We start from the raw sequence: 21,875 nt of genomic DNA on the forward strand, positions 1-21,875 counted from the left end.
GATATCATACTAGGGATGGACTTTTAGCAGCCAGCTATGCCAGCATCGATTGCCATAAGAGAGAGGTTGTATTTAGGCCTCACGGAGAGTAGGAATTCAAGTTTATAGGGTCGTGTGTGCGTTCTGCACCACATATTCTTTCAGCTATTCATGCTAGAAGGTTACTTCTGGAGGGATGCCAGGGGTACCTGGCATTTGTGAAAGAAACGCCGAGAGAAGAACTTAAGCTGGGGGAGATTTTCGTAGTGAGTTCCCAGATGTGTTCCTAGAGGACTTCCCGAGATTGCCTTCTAATCATGAGATGGAGTTCGCTTATAGAGTTGACTCCAGGCACAACACCGATTTTGAAAGCTCTATATCGTATGGCTCTAGCGGAACTGAGGGAATTAAAGGAGCAGCTACATGAGCTACTAGATAAGGGTTACATTTGACCGAGTGTTTCACCTTGGGGAGCATCGGTGTTGTTTGTGAATAAGAAGGATGGGTCAATGAGGATGTGCATCGACTATAAAAAGATTAACAAGGAGATAGTGAAGAATAAATACCCGTTACCCATAATTAATGATCAGTTTGACTAGCTGCAGGGCACATAAGTTTTCTCTAAGATCGATTTATGATCCGAGTATCATCAGCTGAAGGTGAAATCAGATGACGTACCAAAGACTAAATTCTGGACTAGGTATGGCCACTATGAATTTCTAGTTATGCCTTTTGGATTGATCAATGCTCCTGCAACATTTATGGACTTGATGAACAGGGTGTTCCACGAGTATCTAGATCAATTCGTGGTTGTTTTCATTGACGACATCCTAGTTTATTCAAGGAGTCCTGAGGAGCATGTAATTCATTTGAGGTTAGTACTTCAAGTGCTCAGGGAGAATAAGCTATTTGCGAAATTTAAGAAATGCGAGTTCTGGTTAGAGCAAGTGGCATTCCTGGGGCATGTAGTGTCCAGGGAAGGGGTATCAGTGGACTCGAGTAAGATAGAAGCGGTAGTGGACTGGAAGAGACCGAAGAATGTTCAGTAGGTCAGGAGTTTTCTAGGTCTTACAAGATACTAATGACAGTTCGTAGCAGGTTCTCCAGACTATCAGGTCCATTGGCACAACTCACAAAGAAGAATGAAAGTTTGAATGGACTGATGAGTGCAGGCAGAGTTTTCAAGAACTGAAGCATCGGCTAGTTACTGCTCCAGTTCTGACCATTTTGTTAGGGGATGGTGGATTTTTTTATCTACAGTGACGCCTCTAAGAAGAGTCTCGGGTGTGTTCTAATGCAATAGGGAAAGGTAATTGCTTATGCTTCTTATCAACTCAAGGAGTACGATAAGAACTACCAGACACATGATATGGAATTAGCAGCGGTAGTGTATGCATTAAAGATCTGGAGGCACTACCTGTACAGTGAAAGGTGCGAGATTTTTACCGATCATAAAAGTATTAAGTAGTTTTCACCTAGAATGATTTGAACATGAGGCATAGGAGATGGTTGGAGTTGATAAAGGACTACAATTATATCATTAGTTACCAACCAAGAAAAGCTAATGTGATAGCTGATGCTCTGATTTGAAAGCCAACAGATGCGTCAGTCTCAACAGTGGAAGTTCAGCATCAAATTCGTATGGACCTGGAAAGGTTAGGTGTGGAGTTAGTGGAAGGAAATCATCAGACCTTCATTGCTAGCTTGATTGTACAACTAACCTTACGGCAAAGGATTAGGATAGCTCAGATGAAAGATACAGAGTTGGTAGAGGTTGTAGAGGGAGTGTAGAATGGGTTGAAACCAGGTTTCAACATGTTAGATGATGGGGTGTTGAGGACCATACTAGGATCTGCGTACCAAATGATGCCAATATTAAACGGGTCATTCCAGAGGAGGCACATCATTCACTCTACACAGTACATCTAGGGAGTATGAAGATGTACAAGGATCTGTAGGAATCTTTCTGGTGGTATAACATGAAAAGAGAGATCACCCGTTTCATGGAACAGTGCCTGACATGCCAGAAAGTGAAGACCGAGCACCAGAGGCCAATGGGACCATTACAACCACTTCTTATTCCTAAATGGAAGTGGGAGCACATTTTCATGGATTTTTTCATGAGATTGCCATCAGCACTTCACAGACAGAATGGGATTCGGGTAGTGGTTGACAAATTAACGAAGACTGTCCTTTTCATCCTGGTTAAAGTCAGTTATTCCATGGATAAGCTGCCAGAGCTTTATGTCAGGGAATAGTCAAATTGCATGGGGTGCCGATGTCAATTGTCTCAAATAAAGATCCACAGTTTACTTCCCGGTTCTAGAAGAGTCTTCAGGAAGTGTTGGGATCTCAACTTACATTCAGTATTGCGTTTCACCCCTAGACTGATGGTCAGTCAGAGAGGACCATCCAAATTCTAGAGGATATGCTATGGGCGTGTGTGCTAGATTTCATAGGCAGTTGGATCAGATATTTGTCATTAGTTGAGTTCACCTACAATAATAGTTACCAGGCTAGTATTGAGATAGCACCGTATGAGGCACTATATGGTCGGAGGTGTCGATCTTCATTGTACTGGGATAAGGTTAGTGAGCAATAGATTTTAGGGCCAGAGCTAGTCCAGCAGACCTTAAAGAAGGTCAAGCTCATCAGGGAACAGATTAAAGTAGCCCAAAGTCGGTAGAAGAGCTACGCAGATACATGCCAACGGGAGCTAGAGTTTGAGGTAGGTGATGTTATATTTTTTAGGATTGCTCTAATGAAAGGATTGATGAGGTTTGGTAGGAAGGGCAAGTTGAGTCCTAGGTATGTCAGACCGTTTGAAATTCTGGAGAGAGCCGGTTTGATGGCGTACAGGATAGCATTACCTCCCGTATTGTCTAGGATGCACGACATGTTCCACGTGTCCATGCTTAGGAGGTATGTTCTAGATCCTTCGCATGCAATTAGTTACAAGTCATTGGAGCTCAAGGACACATTAGCATATGAGAAGATACCAGTTCAGATCCTAGATCATAGAGAGCAGGAGCTACGTATGAAGAGGATTTCGTTAGTAAAGGTTTTGTGGCGTGGTCACGCGGTGGAGGATGCTTCATGGGAGCTAGAGACAGTGATACATTAGAAGTATCCTCATCTTTTTAGAGACGCTCAGAGCTAGTTAGGTAAGTAAATCCGCAGGCAAGTGGGTTTTATGTATGTATAGTTGTTATAGTAGGTTTGGTTATGATTTAGCGTATGTTTGGTCATCGAAAGAGTTTTGTTTGGATATTATAATCTCTTGAGACATTGTATAACCACGGTATTCCTCCACCATAAGTAAGGACAAGTAATAATTTGGGACGGGGCTGCTATGTGGGTGGCCGCCGGCTCTTCCTAGAGTCAAAGCAGTGATAGTTCAGATGATGTGATAGAAAATAGTTAGCAAAATTTGAGGATGAAATTTTTATAAGGAGGGGAGATTATAGTAAAACCAAACCCAAAAAATAAAAAAAAAATAAATATAAAAGGGAGAAATAAAGGAAAATCAAAGGAAAGGAAGGATTTTGGTTTGGCAAGGCCCAAACCATCGACGGTTTCACCGAGGGTGAGAAAAACCATCAACGGTTTTCAGTCAACTAGGCGAGTCAACTGCCAAACTGTCGACGGTTTTGTCAAGTGTTGACCTGATAGGTCACACCCGATTTTAATAATAACAAATACTTGTTGTATTTGATAGCTTTCACATTTGTGTGCAGGTTCATATTAGTTTGATCATTTCATGGCACGTGAAAACTTAAAGACTGAAGACCCAGAAGATCTACTTTATATTGTAATTCATGTTATATTTTGGGTCTGTAATAATTTCATTTCAAAGGTCTATAATAATTTCTTCATCTCATGCATGTAGGATTTGTAAGCTCAAATGCCATAGACTTACCATAGAGACTGAATGACCTTAGGGCACCCTTCAGTTGACTGACGCGGGATTTTTGGGACTATCTCAAAACGGCCTCGGTAAAGTCCCTAGTATGACCTTAGGTCCCAACACTCACACACATATCATATAATATATAGGAGTGTTTAATCTATGTTGTAATTGAATATCTTTGGGGGATTTGAGAGAGCTCAGGCAACCAAACCCCTGGAGTTCAAAACTCCTCGGGCGCCCAAACTGTTGAAAAGTCAATAGTTGACTTAGGCTCTCAGGCGACCGAACCTTTTTGTGCGCACTGTCCACGGGCGCTCGAACCCTTTGAAATGGACATTCCACTAACTCGGGCGACCAAACTATTTAGTTCAAAATAGGTCTCGGGCGATCGAACACATGGATTCGGACCGCCGAACATATGACCGGGCACCCGAAGTCACGAAGTAATGCTACTGACTTTGATTCGGGTTGCCGAAGCATGACACGGGCAATCGAACTCATTTGAATTACTTTTATTCTTGTGTCTGTTTGGGCGACCAAACCAAGGTTTAGCCACCCGAACCTTGCTGGGTTAAAATTAATTTAACTGAGGTAAAAATGGGTTAAGTTGGGTTAACTGTGTTTAAACCAATTGAAACTTTTCTAATAATACCCAGTAGGTCCCAAACGGTTATATTTTTTACCTAGCCTATAAATATGGGCTCATTTGTGTGGATTAAAAAGACATTAAGAAAAATCATTAGCCAAAATCCTCTCAAACCCAAAATCCCACTTTGCCTATAATACTTCCAAACACTCTCACACCTTCATTCCATTGATTATTTTTAGCCTTGTGAGAGTTCTTGCTTGGGTTATTGCTTAGTAGTATTGCTCATACTCCCATATCTTTGCTTGGTTGGTTGGTATTGATTTTGGGGAGTTAAGCAAGGTTTTCCCACAGATTTCATTAAATAAATCTCGTGTTGGGAAAAACCTAGTAGCTTAAGGATCTTTGCATTGTCATTGTAAAGATTCCTATAACTTGATTTTGTTGTGCAAAATATTTTTAACAAGTTATATTATTCTTTCAAGCAAACTCTTGAGCATATTACATTGAAGAAAATATTTTGAGTTGTTTTGAATATTTGCAACATCTTTGAAACCCTGGTTTATTATTGAGATTTGATATTTACTGTTTCAAAAAAATAGTTTGATTAGAACACTCTTGAGCATATTAGCGATCGTATCTTGTTGAGTGTAGCTTGCACAAAAATACACATCACTGAGCTTACATTTACATACATTATTGATGTGTATGTGATTGTGCATATTGGGTACCTATCTGCTTTACATGAAAGCATAATCACTGTACCATTTGAGTGAAAATACTTTTGTATTTCTAGACATGGCCTGAGGAGGTTTGATCTAGCCCGGAAGGATCAAGTTGGGGTCAGCCCTGTGAATTTAACCTAGGGTCTTCTCCGCCCCACAAGGAGAGTTTGTAAAGGTTAAGGTCAACCCTGTGCTAATTGACCTGATTGTAATCGGTGCCACTCTACCCATTAAGTGAGCAATTAGTGGAATTCTCGGGCTTGCGAGCTAGAGGTGGGGACGTAGGCGTAGTTGGTCGAACCCCGATAACATATCGTGCGTCAATTTATATTTCCGCACTTTATATTTACCGCACGTGTATGTTATAGTTTGAATGATGCGTATGAGTTAAATTTCCGCATATTATAGTTATTTGTGTATTTGGGATTGCATAGAAAGACACTAGGTTGTGATATTCTGCCAACATCTGGTTTAACCTACGTTTTAAAATTCCAATTCACCCCCCATTGGGAATACACCAAAGCTAACATCAAGTTCAACAAAACTGTTGTTTTCCTGCAAGAAAACTACTGAGAGTGATTTAAGAAGGTTTTCGTTTGGCAAATGGACAAACCATCGACGGTTTCAAGAAAATCGTCGATGGTTTTCTCCCGGGCCCGCTTGCCTATAAATAGAGGAAGGCTCATTTTTTTTTTTTAGAAAATTCAAATTCCCTCTCTTCTTTTTGCTAGGGTTTCGAATTTTAAGGGTTCTCTCAGGTTCTCTCTCCTAAAGCTACTCGGAGTACGTGCATACGCTCCAGGCATGGATCTTTCGTTTCGGCTCATATGAGCACGTTTTTGACCTATTCGGGAAAAGCTAGGGTTTCGATTTTCGAGCATCTTGGGTCATTTTTCGGGAAACAGATAAGAGGATTATGTTATGTCAACTATGTTTATGAGTTCTAACCCAATTGAATGAAAAAATGGCTTTTATATTTACAGTTACGAATTTTCTAGGGTTCCTGAGCCTAGGGTTTGGTTAATCAACTTTATTTCTGAAACCAACCAAGTAAATTTAAATATGATATTTTTAAAGTATAGTATTAGACTTTCTAAACGTTTTCACCTGTTGTAAAATTGTTATTTCAAACCATAGGCTTGTTTTAAAACCAACCAAAGATGGTAGGGTTGATTATCTCCATTTCTATCATATTTAGCTATATATCTATATTTAATAAAATAACAACCTAGAGATATTCATACCCCAGTTTTAGCAACAATATTTACTTTCTCAAGCGGATGATTTACTTATGAGTTACGAGATGAAAAATTGTGTGGCATGAGTATAGTTTTTAATTGGCATTAAATGAGCAAGTTTTGTGTAATACGGAAATGTAACGGCTATATACCGAGATATGAGATATGATGGATATATGCTGAGGGATGAGATATGATGGCTAAATGCTGAGTTTATGAAATGTCGATTTTCACCAAGCTAGTTTATGATAGATATGATACGCCAGCTTTTACCGTGATGGTATCTTGAACAAATTTTCACATAATTATGTGTAACTTATGTTTTATACAGTTTTTTGAAATGAATCATGATTAAAGTTTTGTACGATGTAAATTGCCATATATGATAGTAGAGCCCTATTGTTATGATCTTATGGTAAGAGCACGGTACCATAGCTATATGTATGTAGGGTTGCAACCACAAGTCTCCGATAAAGTGTGGATATAGGAAAGATCATTGGTTGCTTGGGTAAAGTACTTCCCGATGTAGAAATTCCGGGGCTCCATCCGATGCTGAAATTCTAGATGACTCTAAGCATAGGGTAGGCACCATCGTACTACTATTATGTTTGACTTGGCTATAGTCGGCGGGCTATATGCTAGGTCCAGCCTCCGGGCTGCACACCCCGTTATGGAGGCGTGGCTATGTTTATGTTAAGATGACGACGCTATTCTAGCAGTTCAAGTTGTATCTTCTAGGCTTATGTGGGCATATTTACTATAGAAAGGGCTATATTGAGCCGCAATATGTATTTTTAGATTTACAAAGCAATACATATTTTAAAATGTCAATTAAATGTATTTAAATGTTAGTAGTATATATACGCACGGAATCTTATGTTAACTACACATTGAGGATAATATAATCTGTCTTATTGAGAGGTGTTTCACCCTTGCATACAAATGTTGTTTCAGGTCCTCCGAGGTATCGAGCCTAGCATTCTGCCGAGTTGAGTTTGGATTGTAGATAGTCATTGGCAGAGCTAATGAGATTTTAGACAGTGTCTGTCTCTTTTAGTGATCGTAATAGTAGATTATGTTTTCAATTATGTATGGATGTACATGGGAAACAGTTAGAAACTCTGGTAAGTATTAGATGACGTATGAATTTCCACTGTGTATGTTTATACAGATCAGTATGGAACACCCGCTTTCCCCTTATTTGAGCGGGTTGTATATGTATGGTATTAGAGAGATGTATGTTATGTATGTTTAGTAGCACTATGGGCCCACCTAAAGGGTCGGGGCACTATAGATTTATAAACCCTTTGAGGTTTGGTGGACCAAGGCAGGTTCGGTTGACCATTTTATAAGGTTCGGTTGACTAAGTTGTTGGGGGTCAAACACATGCCAGTTCGGTTGACTATGGAAGATATGTTAAAAAAGATACAGTCAACCGCGCAAAGTCAAAATTTTGACTTCCACCCAGTTCAGTCAACTAAGGCATTTTATACTCTCAAGGTTTGGTTGACTAAATTTGTCTACAAACCATATTTGGCCCAAATAAAGACCCAAGTTAAATCCTTATTAATGTGAGTTATTAACCTAATTGCTTGAGGGATACCTATAGTCATTCTAGGGTCTTTTTTAGCTTATGCAATCTATCATGCATGTCATGCAAATATATTACAGACCAAATTAAAAACTAAAAGCAATACAATGAAAAACTTCTTCTTCTTTCTTTTACTCTTCAGATTCCCGTGGATTAATGCCAAGAGTATATGCTCTTTAAGATCTTTCTGGAAACCACATCACTTTCATGTTTGTGTTATGAATGATGACATGTTCAAGTACTTAAGCACACATATTAGTAACTTGAAGTTTGTCAATATCAAAACTAGGGATCAGACTCAAAAAGTCAATAATCTCCCCCTTTTTTATGATGACAAATGCACCAGAACAAAATGAGGTTTAGCCTAAAAAGGCTCCCCCTAAGAATTTGCATAAATTAAATTTAAGCAATATAGCACACGCATATTAACAAAAGAATACAATTCTAAATATTTGCATTCAGTTTTGGCAAAAAGGTACAAGTACAGACATGCATGTGGCATAGACATTTTGCTCATAAAAGTTCTCCCCCATTTGGCATATGCAAAAAGAGTAGTAAAAAATTGGCCATGTAAAACAAACTTAACAAAAGAGAACTCCCCCTTTGAAAAACATATCCCCCTTTTTATCATATAGTATTTTGGGCATTAAAATAATTTTAAAGATATAGCATTAACGCACATAAGCGGGAAAGTAAGATATGTCACATGTGAAACCATTTCATGCCAAATACTAAAAAATATATGTAAATATATATACTAGGGGTGCTTGCTGAAAAAGAAACTTTAAAGATCATGCAAGCAATATTTTTCTAGTTTAGCATTTAAAGCATATTCATAATAATGATTAGAAAAATCAACTGCAAAGATCTTAAATATATCAGATAGTTCAAAACAAGGATCAATGGCTATATAAATGATTGTGACAAAACAGCAAATTTCAACTTAAGATTTTCAATGAAAACAACATAATCTTTCACATGCCACACTGAATTCATAACAAATCTAAGCTACAGATGTTAGTGAGCATAACAAGATGAAAATTTGATTTTTGATTCTCTCGCTTTCAATTTGAGTCCAAGCTTAGATGCTATGATTTGCTTACACTCATCAAGGATAATTTCACTCGTATGTTAAGAGTATAAGCACTCATTTTGGATTAAAAAAAAAAAAAAACAGCTATACTGGATATTAATCAATTCATATCAAAACAGTCAACCAATATAGGTTCCCTAGAGACTGCAAATGCATCACCAAGAAGAATATCAAGGCATGCAATAGTACTCATAACCTAGAACAATCCATATAAATTTATGGACTTTTAAGAAATTGGATATGATGTTCAAGTTTCTAAGAAGAGCCTCAATACTTAAATAGCTAAATGTGATGTAAATAAGTCTTTTATGCTTTTTCTCTATGGATGGAGTTTAACTCCTCTAAATGTTCTCGATGATTATACAAGGATGAAATTTAATATTCAATTAGTTTTCACTCATCCTTTAAAAAATATTTTAACATTAATTTTATCATAATCATCTTTAGCACAAGGTTTTCTGCTGGGAAAAGTCTATCAAAATCTTGGCAGCATGCCGTCTATAAATTAAACATTTTCCTATAAAATATGTATCTGATTGGTTCAAACAAGCAATATATAACTCAGTTTAAGCATGCAAGAACCTATAATCTACTACCAACATGCAATTCACATCACTGCATTTGCCATGCAAGAGACATTCTAGATTAAGCATGCAATTCAGTAGTGTAATCAACAATCCATATAAAATGTAAACCATCCAACTAGATAACCATGGATAACCATGGATAATTAGGAATTCAGTGTAGTACTGATATGGACATATAGGCATAAAATAAAGAATATGAGAGCATTTTAATTTATATGACCATGAAAGAATATATGCTCCCCTGAGTTATGTGCTTAATCATTCTATGCCTTTTTCAAATTTTCAAATTCTTAAGCCAAGTACCCTAAGATTTTTTCAGTGATTTAAACTTGATGCTGTAAACATAGGCTTATTGGACCAAAAAGTCACTATCAATATTTTTCAGGATCATAAGCCTACTTTACCTTTTTTCTTATGAAATTTAATTCGTAAGAGGCACAAGTTAAGAATGACTTTGGAGTTTTACTATTCATGCATAGGTTTCTATGAATTTTGTTCCATCATCTAGATTGAAACCTAGACAATCATATCAGCTGTTTGATACTAATCAAAAGCTCCAATTGATTTGACTTAAAGCTTAAGAGCTAATGAAAGGAATTTTGGATTAATACTCTTGAAAGATAGATCATTATTAAGTTCAGAAGAGTATCTATGAGATGCTGGACATTCTCCAAAATATTTTCGTGCTAGTAATCATGTCCAAGCTCGGGCAAAGAGCATATAGGAGAATATGAATATTGTGAACAATGCTCTTTGGAGAAAGGAAAGTACCCTTCATATATGATCAATAAGTAGAGCAAGGATATGACCCACTGAAAGGATGAAACTCTACCAGATATGATCCTGGAATGGTAAAGTTTTCCTATGGAGGAAGAAGGCATTAGCATGAATCAAAACTAGAGAATTTTATATATAAAGCACAAGGAATTATTTCGATTGAACGGTAAGGCTTGAATTCCTTAGTCGATGACTCTATTTTTTATTTCAAGAAGGATGTCTATTAATAAGCACCTGATGAATAAGGAGTTATAATCAACAGTACTCAAGCCTAGAGAGATGACTAAAAATTTATTTGGCTTTTAAGGCTCCAAGATGAGTTTAAGATTAGACGATGTTTAATATATGATTCATTTCCTAATGCTCAGTCTTACACAATGGACAGAGTATGCTTAACATTATATTTTCATATTTAAGTATGAGTTAAGCATTTGAAATTAAATACAAGTCAAACATGCCATGTCCATTTGGAAGTGGATTTTTATTCTAGTAGCTAATAATTTCATATTTTAACCAATGAGTATATGCATTAAGTTCGGATTAGTTATATACTTGGATTTGCAGATTGGCTTGATTCTCAAATGATCTTAGTATACCAAAGGTGGAATGAATATGCTAAGACTTGAAATTTTAGGGACACACCACTTCGTAGGGCCAATAGACATTACTCCCCCAACTAAAACCTAAGGAGAGCATTTATGTAATTCCAATTGGAATTCGTTCATCCTTAAGTCCTAAGGAGTTTCCCTTTTTGAAAAACCAGCCCATACCGTTTTTCTATCTTTGAGTCTCGATGGGTTAGGACCAGGTGGTTCTTTGACTCTCCAGACCTATTTAGGTTTCACACCTTTCCTCTTAATGGGCAATCAAATTTTATGTGCCTCTTCTTTTTACACAAGATGCAGGTGGTGTGAGTATACATACTAGAGGAGGTATTAGCATAATGTTTAGATTCTCTTACAAAATACGCCATGTATAGGTTTCTTCTTTTCCTATTTTCAATTCCATTATAACTTATACCTTCTTTATCAAAGGTCATCTTTTATGAACCTAACAACTTTTCAAAGTTGTCTTTGCCTCTAATAAAAGTGTAGATGATCTTAGCCTGGTCTTCTAATTTTCTTTCAAGATCTTGAATTTTAAAATTCTTTAATTCTTTGCAAACATCCTTTAATTTTACAAATTCATTGGTCAATGTGTTTGCTTTACACTCAAGTTATGAAATAAGAAGATCCTTTTTATTATCATTGGAAATTTGGGATCTCAAAGCTTTTAGCTCTTTTTTCCAGCATTGCATTCTTGTTATCCAATTTTATGATTTTTAACTCATTTTCTTTTACAATAAGAATTTTAGATTCTAGATTTTTCAATAAAGACCCATTCTTGTTTTTCAAGCCAATATATCTTTTGTTAACTTTAACAAGAGACTTATAAGTTCTAATGTACTCAACTTGCAATTTCTCATAAGTTGGCATGATTTCACTACCAAAGCTATTATATGATTCAGTATCAGATGTATCACAAGAATTATCATGAGAATTATTGCATGAATTATTCGATGAAGTAGAAGGAGACGAATTTACCTCTTCGTCGGTTAAAGCCATAAAGTGCTGATTTTCTCCTTCATGATCTTTTGAGCTTGAATCACAAGGAGAGATAGCATTTTCTTGCTTAGTTACTCCATACCTATTTTCGAGTTCCTCCCATATATCTTTAGCGTTTTGACATGCTCTTACTTCATAAAAGATATTAGTATCTAAGGCAAAAAATAGAATATTCATGGCGTCAAAATTTATTTGCAATAAATTCATATCATTCTCATTCAGCTCAATTTCTGATTTGGGAATTTCAACATTATTGACAGTTTTCATAAGCACGATATTCCCTTGAGCAATAACTCTGCAAGTCCTCCAATTCAATAATTTGATAAAAATAGTTATTCTAAGTTTCCAATCGGAAAAATTTTCACCAGAGAACATTGGAGGGATTGCAGAGAATTTTCCCTCACAAAATGGGAAAACACCAACATGAGCCATTGCGCTCTTTTTACAAAAACGTTTAAGTCAATGCAACGAGGCTTTGATACCAATTGTTGGGACTGGTTGTATTCCCGACGTGTGGTCAGAAGAGAGAGAGTTACCCTGTGAAAAGTTTCGAACTGGTTCAGAGCTAGTTAAGAGAACTAGGTGCACCAGCCTATAAGGTGTTGTAAACGGTGCCGCTCCACCCTTTAAGTGAGTAATAGTGGTAATCCTCGAGCTTGCGAGCTGAGGCGGGGACGTAGGCAGTGTTGGCCGAACCCCGATAACATATTTGGTGTAGCTTTTATTTTTCACATTTTCAATTTTAGCACATGTACGTTTTACGTTTGATTTGTTATATGCAGTACATGTGTTTGATTGTTTGAATATTTGATTGGGTTTACGATTATATAGAAAAACCCTAGGCTTGTGTAATACTGTTTGTGGAATTTGAATAGAGTTAGGAGAAAAGTTTTAAATACCTAATTCACCTCCTCCCCTCTTGGGAATACACCAATCCCAACACATAGGTATATTATACTTCACATAGACTCACATAGACACACACACACACACACACACACACATACATAAATATATAAATGTTCATGTGTATCCATACTTAATCATATGTGCATGCATAGATCATCATCTGTGCACATACACATACACACATCCACATACATATTCATGCATACATGCATCATCATCCATACACATACATACATCTACATGCATAATCATGCATACGTGTATCATTACCCATCATCCATGCATCCATTCATGTTCATGCACATCCATATATAACTATACATGCATGCAAACAGCATCATCTATGCACATACACATGCATAGATCCACATACATAATCATGCATATATGCATCATCATCCATATACATACATACATCCACATGCAAAATCTTGCATACATGCATCATCATCCATGCACATACACATACATATGTACATACACATGCATAATCATGCATACATGCATCATCTTCTATGCACATACACATACATACATCCACGTGCATCATCATCATCCATGCACATACACATACATACATTCACATGCAAAATCATGCAAACATGCGTCATCATCTATGCACATACATTTACATGAATAATCATGCATATATGCATCCTCACACATACCCATTCATTCATTCACGCATTACATACTTGCACTCATTTATACTTACTCACATGCATGCATTCACATGCATCATGCATGCATGCATCAATGTGTACATTCACATGAAAAATCATGCATACATTCATCATCATCTATGCACATACATATACATGCATCCATATGCCTAATCATGCATACATGCATCCTCACACATACTTATTCATTCATACATGCATTGCAATCTTGCACGCATTTATACTTACTCACATACATGTATTCACATGCATCAATGTACACATTCACATGCATCCATTCATTGAGACACACACATGGACCATACTCACACATATGTACAATAAAATGCAAGGAAAAATAAAGAAAGAGAGAAATATACAGAGAATTCGGAGAGTAGAGAGAGAGAGAGAGAGAGAACAGACCTGTAGGAAAGGGGGCCTTTAGGCTACATCTTGGAGGATAGAAAGAAAGAAGGGAGAGAGTGGGAGAAGAGAGAGGTAGAGGGAGAAAGAGAAGAAAAAACGAGATAGAGAGAGCTTAGAAAGGGAGAGAGGGACGAGAGAGGAGAGAGCTTTCTTTGCAAGAAAGAGCCCTTCTAAGGCTTTAAATAAAGCAAAGGTAAGAGTGGAAAGGAATAAATAAATAAATAAGACATAGGGAGCATCCAACGCAACCGTTGAAGCTACTAGGGGGAAAACTAGTAGGGTTGAGGGGGATTTGGGGTTGAGAGCAATGGACGAAGCTGAGGGAGAAGATAAAGTGGGTTAGCTTATAACAGAGGTGAAAGGAGAGAGAAATGAGAGGAGAACAAAAAGGTGGAGAAAAATGGGGTCCACGATAAAAAATGGCGTCTTCAAAGATTAGAGGCTTACTAAAGATGTGAGAAAGAAGACCGGGGGGGAAGCAATGCCAAAAAAAACATCATTTCCCTTTATTTTTCTAAATAACCCTTAAACAAAATGACATTGCTCCACTTACTGGCAGACATGTGCGTGCACACGCTAAAAGTAATTTTTTTCATTTTTTTAAGGAAATCAAAATGACGTTGTCTCAAAGGGCACGTGTGTGTGCCCGTCATGCTCGTGCATCCATGCACTAACACGTGCGACCACACATTAGACCTGAATTTTATTTTTCTTTTTTTTTTTTGAAATTATTTTAATTTTTAAATATTTTTATTATTAAAATATTAAAATATATTATAGTATTTTTAAAAAAATTAATTTATTAAAATAAAGGAAAATGTACATGTGGCCCACCAAAAAGCTAAAAATTCCAAGAGTGTTGAAAAAATGTCAGAAAATTATAGAAAAACCAAAATTTAGCCTCAATTTTTTTTTTTTTTTTGCAAGTTGTCAAAATTACAATTCGACCCCTTTTTACTATTTTGAATTGCTCCAAATCACCTGGTGTAGTCGAATTTGAAAAAAAAAAAAAACAAGAAAGCCAAAAAACCATAAAAGATGGGACTTTTACCTCGATTTTTTGTGAAAAAAAAAAAAAAAAGCAAATTTACTGTTGAATTTTCTCTTACCATTTCTTACTACTATAAATCACCCAATGTGGTTAGAATTGACAATAAATATCAAAAAGCCTAGAATAATAGAGTTCTACCTCGATATATGTGTCTAAAATCAAAATCATTGTCCAACCTCTCTTTACTATTTTTGACTGCCCAACATCACTTGGTAAAATCAAAATTTGGTAAAAAGAGAGCAGAAAAGCCCGGAATGACAATAGTTTTGACTTGATTTGTGTGTTTGAGGTAAAAATCACTATTAAATCTCTTCTTACCATTTTAGACTACCTTGAATCACTTGATGTAGTCAAAATTGTTTGCACAAGGTCAAAATCATTGTCAGATCCCACCTTACCATTTTGTATTGTCTCGAATCAACCGATACAATCAAAATTGCTAAAAAAAATGGAAAAAAAAAAAAAAAAAAACATCAAATGGGCATGTTGTGGTTTTGACCCCTAGCTGTCGTGGAAAAATTTGCTCAAGAAAAATGGGCATTGACAACCTTACTTAGGTATCATCACCCCATTTATTCTATTCTTGTCATGTGTGTGAGATTGGGTACTATTCCAATGTACCCAATGGTCTTGATTTTGCGAGGCAATTCACATGCACCTAGATCACCTAACCGCTCCTATCAAACTCGATGACAGAGAAGATGATGATGATGATAATGATGATGGTGGTGGTGGTGAGGATACCCTAGCTACTTGAGCGTACTTGGATGATCTAAACAATAATGTGGAGGAGTTTGTGATTGAGCAGTCACGTATTTAAGAGGAGATGCAAACTATGAGCCCATACATATGCCCTATATGGTTGAGCACATGGAGCAAATTCATGCAAACCAACAATTCATTTCAAGCAAATGATGTAGCTTCTCTCTCAACAATACCCTCATCCTCCACCACCTCCTCTATGATAGATTGCATGTTGTTTGTTATGCCTTTTTTCATATTTATGGATTGTTTGTGTCGAACTCGCTACCCTCAATATGATTTGTGTTTTGACTGTTTATTACATTATCTTGGTCTTGTACTATCTTTTGGACATCTTCTTTATGATTTGTTGTGTATGGACTTGATTGACTTGGTCATCTATACATATATATATATATATATATATATATATATTATTGTTTGACTATTTATTACTTTCTCTTGGTCTTATAATATCGTTTGGACATCTTCTTTCTGATTTTTTGTGTATGGACTTGATTGACTCGGTTATATATGTTATTGTTCTTTCTACCTCCTTTTAATGTTGAGAAAGGGGGCGAGATATTAAAAAATGAATGTTTTATGACAGAGTTAGAGTATGGTGAATTGTGAATGAGTTTCTGAAACTATATGCTAGTGTATGATGAATTGTAAATGAATATTTGAAATTGTATATTGATTGATCAGTTTTTGAAATATGATACTGCTTGAGATTATGATGGATTCCTTTGTGATTGTAGCCTCCTACTGAAATGTTAAGCAATATAGAAATGTGTTTTGTGCACTTTCATGTATTTGAATTACTGATTTTTTAATTGAAACTCTACCTAATTTTCTACAAAAGTATATGCATATATTTAGAGGGGGCCTTTACCCCCCATTTTTTCCAAAATGGAGTTCGTCATCATAAAAAGAAAAAGAAAAAAAGAAAAAGGAGAGATTGTTAACCCCAAGGTTTCCTGACCTAATTTTGATGATAACAAACTACTCAAAATTTAATTACTTTAAGCTTAAGTGTGAGAAATAAGTTATAATTTATTACAAACTTGTAGGAATCTCTAAGGACCCATAATTTTCCAAATCTTAAAGAACTTTCAAGACTTCTCTTTTATTTATTTTTCCTTGTGATCTTTAAGCAAATTTGAGTTGTAATTGTATGTAATTGTATTAGAAATTTGATTGACTTTCACATAAAACAATTAAACGAAGAAAAAAAAGAGAGAGAAAGGAGACCAAACCATGCTATAAAAGCCTCGGGTGGTCAACCAACCCGTAAGGGGCAGTCAATTGGTCTAGGCAGAAGCCCAAGGCGGTCGATTGAACCCTAAAGGCGATTGATGTATCTACCCAATTCCTGGCCTTAAAAATTTATTTTCTATTATAATCACACTAGTAAATGGTTGATTGGTCTGAATAAGCAGTCTAACGACCTAACAAGAAAAAGTTTATAATGGCCATAAAATGGTTGTTTTTTGAGTCTTAATAAATATATGTATTTTAGAGCAAAATGCACAGTAACTAGTGATATCTTTCTCATATTTCGAAAAGTAAAATTGCTCCTCTCTCAAAACTCTCTTATGCTTGAAAATACTCTCTTGCGTCATAACTCTTTCATCTTCTTAAGAACAATTCTTTTATTAGCTTACATTTGTGAATCTTTCCTCTTGAGGAATTTTTCTTTTACTTAATTACATTTTATTGGATTCCTTGCCTCCAGAGAAAGCAAGGGATTGTAAGGCTTGTGTTTTTAGTGGAACCTCAAGGCAGGTCTGACCTATAGAGAGTGGATGTAAGCTTAAGGAAGCTAAACCACTATAAAAGAGTTTGCAATTTCTTCTACCTATATTTTATTTTTATTTTTTTTTTCTTTGTGATCTTTGAGCAAATTTGAGTTGTAATTGTATTAGAAATTTGATTGACTTTCACATAAAACAGTTAAACGAAGAAAAAAAAAGAGAGAAAGGAGACCAAACCATGTTATAAAAGCCTCGGGTGGTCAACCAACCCGTAAGGGGCAGTCAATTGGTCTAGGTAGAAGCCCAAGTCGGTCGATTGGACCCTAAAGGCGATTGATCTATCTACCCAATTCCTGGCCTTAAAAATTTATTTTCTATTATAATCACACTAGTAAATGGTTGATTGGTCTAAATAAGCGGTCTAATGACCTGACAAGAAAAAGTTTATAATGGCCATAAAATGGTTGTTTTTTGAGTCTTAATAAATATATGTATTTTAGAGCAAAATGCACAGTAACTAGTGATATCTTTCTCATATTTCGAAAAGTAAAATTGCTCCTCTCTCAAAACTCTCTTATGCTTGAAAATACTCTCATGTCATAACTCTTTCATCTTCTTAAGAACAATTCTTTTATTAGCTTACATTTGTGAATCTTTCCTCTTGAGGAATTTTTCTTTTACTTAATTACATTTTATTGGATTCCTTGCCTCCAGAGAAAGCAAGGGATTGTAAGGCTTGTGTTTTTAGTGGAACCTCAATTTAGGTTTGACCTATAGAGAGTGGATGAAACCTTAAGGAAGCTAAACCACTATAAAAGAGTTTGCAATTTCTTCTACCTATATTTTTTTTTTATTTTTTTTGTAATTGCATTGATTGTTTGTGTATATTAATTTTGTGTAAACTTAATTTTTAACTAATCCAGGTCACCTTCTCCCTCTTGGGTGACCTTTGGGCCATTATAGTAAGCCAAGGAGAGTCTCTATAGAGAGCAATTCAGAAATTGCTTGCTCCAATGCATGTAAAGGATTCTAATGCAATAGTGATGCACTGATTGGTTTATACGCGTGTGATATGGACATGGAAAGCTGAATAAGAAAAAGCTAATATAAACGTAAAAGGAATTTCTAATCATCAACATCACACTCCTACTTGGGCTTGCATAAAGCCATTTGATTATAGGAGTCTATATTTGAGTAAGAAATTCTTTAACTGATTGATCAGTCTCTTGTTTCATTGTATGAAGCTTATCCTATAAGTGATACACATGGAAAATACTGAATATCCATTCCCTAGAAGATCCCAAACTTTTTTTGCAACCTCAAACAATCCAGCCCATATATAAAAGGCTTAGATGTGTTATGAATCTAAATAATGATCTGATGATTTTTGTTGTCCTAGTCTTCGAGATGATTCGCAAGTTTAGCATTAAATTTGTTTGCAATTTTATTGGGCAATGTGATGTCACTAGTGACATAATGCCATAGTTCTATCCTTTAAGAAAACTTTGCATATCATCATATCAAGTTCTGTAATTATGGCCATTAAGGATGATGGTGATAGATTGAGAAATGTCAAATTTATTCATACTAGTTCATCAAGAGAGCTGCCAATAGGATAACCATTTTTGGTGAAGATTAGAACAAGATGCTCCACTGGTGTTGGTCTAGAAGTAGTCATCAAAGTGAAAGAACAAAAATGGGAGAATATGAGGATGGACAGGTAGCTTGGAGTTAGGTGATGATTAGTGTCACAACAAATAGGATACTTGATTGTGGTTAATTGCAGCATCACAATAGGAATGATAAGGAGGAGACACTCAAATGGAGGAAAGGCCACCAAGGAATAGATGACTGAGGAAAGAAGAAAAGAGAGGGAGATAATAATAGCAACAGAAGGGAGGGGAAGATGCAACGATGACAAAGATAGATAGAGAGAGAGAGAGAGAAAGAGAGAAAGAGAGAGAGAGAGAGAGAGAGAGAGAGAGAGAGAGAGGAGAGCACTACAGATGTGTTCCTAAATATGCATATTTAGGCCCCTATTTACCTATGTGATGTCTTTATTTACTTTGTAATTATCACTTCTTATCATTATTCGGAGTTACACGTGTTATGTTTCATGCTTCAGGAAATCAGAGCTTAAATCAAGGAGTTAAGCAATGTGAGGAGTCAATGTAACAATGTGGAAGTATAAGGCTCGACCAAGTGCTCGACTTGGTCTCCAAGGCCTGGATTCAACTATAGTAGCATAACCCTGATCGACCATGGGGTGAACCCAAGTAGTCACAAGGGGCGACCAAGTTTAGCTAGAAGACTCCAAAGTGTTAACTAATTGAAGATTTTCCAAAATACCTCAAACAGGGCGCGACCAGGAGACCTTGGATGTGTGAACTAGTCAACAATGTGATCAACTGAACAAATAAGTAATTGAAGATTTTCCAGGATGTGTCGACTAGGGCGCAACGAGGAGAACTTGGAATGCGACCACGTTGAATTCTATTGAGTTCAAAAATCTGCTGCGCAAGATTTTTGGCAAATGTTTCCTTATTTGAATTTGATCGTGTATAAACCCTAATGGGTAAAAAATGAAACTTAGAACAGATGATTAGGGGTTCCCTTTTGGTTCTCTAAGACTCCTTTAAGTTCCCTCAAGTTTCTTTTGCTGTCGTTTAGAATAGTTTTTATTGAATCATTAATTTACATTACTTTGTTAAATTTTGAATTGCAAAGTTCAATTGTACTTTCATTCCTACTTTGTTTTAATTTTGAATTTCAATAAAAGTTATGCTTTCAATTGCGTTCTTCATTACCTTGTCTTTATGTTTGATTTTATGCACATTGAGTAGCTAATCCATTTGATTCTCTAGTTGTGATGAAACCCTAGGCTAGAACAACATAATTAGGATTAGGTCAATTGTGCATAGTAGGGTACGACTACCAGAAAGGAATCTGTGTTCGCTAGATAGGTTATATCCCATTCACCCGATCATGGTCCAGACGATTGGTGGGAACCTAGCTACGCTCTTCTACTTGAACGAATTACTTAACCGTTGAAACCCTAGTATAGATAATTGACCAAACCTAGTTATTGTGCATTAAAGGCTTTGGGTGGATTCATAACCAGGGAATTTCTTTTCCATAAGAAGTTTAATTCATTTTTAATCACTTTCGTAGTTTAAATAGAAAACCCAAATTCAATTTTTTCTTATTGTTGCAAGGCAGTAAATTAGATTAATTTGGTAAACCGCTGCATTGTAGTCTCTGAGGATCGACACTCGACTTACTCATTGTTCTATTGAACTTGGGAATAGTTAGGTTTATAAATTTTATCTATGGTAGTTAAGGACCCAAGCCTTGGTGAGCCTACAAAATTTTGGCACTGTTGTCAAGGATTCAATTGCAGTAGTGAGCTGAAATTAGTGTAGTTTACTACGTAATTTTATTTTTTATTTTTTTTTTTTTTTTTTGTTATTTGAAATCTTGATTATTTTATCTGAATTATTACATGCAGGGTTTGAGATCTCTGGAACCCTAATTAGTACCTATAGACCCTAAGATTAAGAGATCTCATAGGTTGATTAGGAAATCAACTTCTAGTCTAGAGTTAACTAAGTCATCTGATTCTAAAGCCATGGCTAAACGCCAACCAGTTCTGGCTTTCCATAATCAAAACCAAAACTCAGAACCACTTGCTCCCCATTGACCTGCGTCTTTCCTTTTACGGACTATTTTACTCCCAATGCATACACTTCATCGTCATGTATCTGGTTCCCAAATGTTAAGGTGGCGCAATTTGAAATCAAGACCTCAACCATCTCGATACTTCCCAACTTCTATGGGATATAAACTGAAAATCCTTATAAGCATCTTGATGAATTTATCAAAATTTGCTCCACCATCCATATATCCACTTTTGGTGATGATACCCTCCATCTTAGGCTATTTCCGTTCTCTCTGAAGAACAACACCAAGTATTGGCTAAATTCTTTAGAGCCTAACTTGGTGAGCTCATGCAACACAAATTTTTCAAAAAGTACTTCCTAATTGGAAAGACTAATCAGCTTAGGAAGGTCATCACTAGTTTCTCCCAGATAGACGGTGAGCAATTTTTAGAGACTTTGGAGCATTTTAAGAACCTGCTGCATAAATACCAAGATCATCAAGTCCCTAGATGAAAATTAGTTCAAAAATTCTATAAGGGAATAGCTGAGCACAATCGATCTATGGTCAATGCATCCTATG

The sequence above is a fragment of the Malania oleifera genome, chromosome 6, assembly GCF_029873635.1.
Source record: "Malania oleifera isolate guangnan ecotype guangnan chromosome 6, ASM2987363v1, whole genome shotgun sequence".
In the NCBI taxonomy this organism is placed as follows: Eukaryota; Viridiplantae; Streptophyta; class Magnoliopsida; order Santalales; family Ximeniaceae; genus Malania; species Malania oleifera.